The sequence below is a fragment of the Poecilia latipinna genome, unplaced genomic scaffold, assembly GCF_001443285.1.
Source record: "Poecilia latipinna isolate Pla-1442-1.1 unplaced genomic scaffold, P_latipinna-1.0 Scaffold1402, whole genome shotgun sequence".
Taxonomy (NCBI): domain Eukaryota; kingdom Metazoa; phylum Chordata; class Actinopteri; order Cyprinodontiformes; family Poeciliidae; genus Poecilia; species Poecilia latipinna.
The window spans coordinates 143,631-146,705 of NW_015114018.1; positions in this window are offsets into that span (position 1 = coordinate 143,631).

The following is a 3,075-nucleotide window of genomic DNA, read 5'->3' on the forward strand; positions in this document are numbered from 1 at the left end:
TTACCTGGTTTTGGCAGCAGAATAATTAGAGCCTGATTCAAAGAGGGAGGCAGGGTGCCTTTTTTAAATGACTCCATAAACGTATCTAGAAGGGGAGATGGCAATGTATCCTTAAATTTTTTATGAAGGTCGATGGGAGTACCATCAGGTCCTGCTTGTTTACCAGATCTCATTCCATCAATGGCCTGTGCCAATTCCTCTTTATTTATTTCTATATTTAAGTCTACTCTGCAGTCATCTGCAATAACAGGGATATGTAGCCCTCTCAAAAACGTATCTAACTTCATTTGGTCTATGTTTCCATGAGTATCATATAATTTCTGATAATAATCTTTAAAAGCGTTATTAATATCCCTTGGATCTATTAGTGTTTTACCCTGTGATTCAATTGATGTAATAGAGGCTGTTGCTTCAAGCTGTTTAATCTGCAAGCTAGAAGTTTTCCAGCTTTGTCTCCCTGTTCGTAAAAGTTTTGTTTCAATCTTAAGAGACTGGATGCAGCTCTGAAACTGGACATTTTGTCATACTCTGTTCTGAGGATCAGCAGTTGTTTTTTCAACTCTATATCATTTGTTTGAAAAACCCTCTCTTGAGTGTCCTTTATTTTATTTTCTAGAAGCTGCCTTTTAGTCTTGGCTTCCTTGGACTTTTTGCCTGTATAGCTAATGATATGACCTCTAATAAATGCTTTAAAGGCTTCCCATCTGGTGCTTGCTGTTGTTTGATTTGTGTTCAACTGAAAGAACTCATCAATTTGTAGCACAATATATTTAACAAAATCCCCATCCTGCAGCCATTTGTGTTGAAAACGCCATCTAGGGGGGTCTCTTGTGAGGTTCTCATCACAATAGCTCAGACAGCATGGCGCGTGATCTGAGATCACTATGCTATCATACATACAGTTTTGAATTTTGGATATTAGCTCTGATGAAATTAAAAAATAATCTATTCGGGAGTAGGTCTGAAATGTTGCTGAATAACATGAGTAGGCTCTAGTTTGTTGATGGAGTTCCCTAAAAATGTCTACCAGTCTAAGAGCTTTCATAAACATCTGTATAGTTCTTCTGCAATTACTATGCGTCAGATCTGACCTAGTGGATCTATCCATTTCTGGAATAAGGGTGCAATTAAAATCCCCTCCGATCACAAAGCGCCCCTGTATCGATGAAAGTAAGAGGAACAAGTCCTGAAAAAACCCTGAATCATTTGTGTTAGGACCGTATACATTGACCAGGTTAATTTTTTCCAATAGTAAGGAGCCCTGGACTATCAAATATCTACCCTTCTTATCTTTGATAACATTGTTTACTAGAAATGGGACAGATTCATGGACAAGAGTCATAACTCCTCTTGCTCTAGAAGAAAATGCAGAAGCGAATACACTACCCCGCCACCTCCTCCTGACCGGCCCCTCGTCCGCTTCCATAAGATGCGTCTCCTGTAGAAATACTATTCTGGAATCCAAATCATGCAGTCTATTAATAACTTGTTTGACCTTCTTTAAGCGTTGTAGGCCCCTGCAGTTCCATGTAATCATTTTAAGATTTAAAACTTTCGACATGTAAGACTAATCTGATTACCAGAAATGGATAAGAAAAAACAAAGTTTTCCCCATAAGAACATGAACATCTGAGAAGCTTAAACACCAGAACAAAACTCAAAGCATATCCCCTAAACCTGAACAACCGCACCTCGACCGACCACCATGGGTCTCCCTCCCCCCTCTGTACACCTCCCGTTAACGCCTGTGACCGATCCACACGCAGTGAGGAGCAGTCTAACCACTCAATAACCAAAACAAAAGTTTTTACCACCGCTGCTGTTCACTATATATAACAATTTAACCTTCCACATGTTTGCACACGGGTTTAAACTTGTGAAAAAGCAAATAAACCGGCATGCGCACGCCTACTCTTGCCATGCCTAAGCAGAGTTATATGTATTCATAATAGTCCACTACTGTTCCACCATCAGAACAACTGACCGATATAGGCTACAGCAAGGTCAAACGAGTCACAAATAGTTAATTTAATAACCAAATGGGTATTCAGCCCTTTGTTACCTCCCCGTCGGCTTTCTTCTTGAGCTTCTTTAGAAACTCGCGTGCAGCCTCCGCTGTTTTAAAAACATGGGTTCGGTCCTGATAAGTTACCAGCAGCTTGGCTGGATGAGCCACTCCGTGGCGCAATCCCAGTTTGCGTAGCTCCGTTCGTATCGGGTCAAACTGCTTCCGAAGCTGGAGCAGTCCCGCCGCGGTGTCTGGGTAGAACCGGACTTGCTGATTCTGGTAGCGAATGTCAGTATTAGCCCTTGATGCGAGAGCAATAAGCTGTTTATCCTTGTTGCTGAGAAATCTCATTATTAATGTGCGTGGCGTTGCGGTGCTGTCCCTCCGGGGTCCAATTCGATGGGCTCTTTCCACGGTCACTGCTCCGACACCAAGGGCCTCCGGCAGCCACTTTTCCAGGAACTCACATGGATTTTGTCCTTCAGCTCCCTCCGGCAGGTTGACCAGCCTCAGGTTGTTTTGTTTCGATCTGGACTCCAGATCCATAACTTTATCTTCCAGATCTTTCTTCCTGGTCTCCAGCGTATCCATCTTAGCTCGTAGCGTTTCTATCTCATTCTCCGCATCAGAGATGCGTGTTTCGGTTTCTGTAATTCGCTGAGCACAGTCATTTATCTCTTTGCGTACACTGTCGATGGAGTCCAGAACTTCGTCAAATCTAGAGGAGAAGTCCTTTTGGATTGAGTTGACTACCGACAGTATTTCATCCACCTTGCTACTTTGAGATTTCGGGTTCTCTTCTTTGTCTGCGGCGGCCATTGGAGCCGAGCACGAGCTAGCATTAGCTTTCAGCACTTCGCCACGAGCATGATAATCCGTCAGTTTATGTTGTTTTGCTTTTTCACTTACTTCCTGGGATGTTTTTGCTGCTTTAGGCATTATTCCGATCACCCACGCTCACTGGCCGTTTAGTTCGTTGTGAAAGGGAAGGTATTTTGGTAAATTCTTTGACAAGAACAGCAGAGCGGTGGAAACACGTCCTTTCACCTGGCCGCCATAACCGGAAG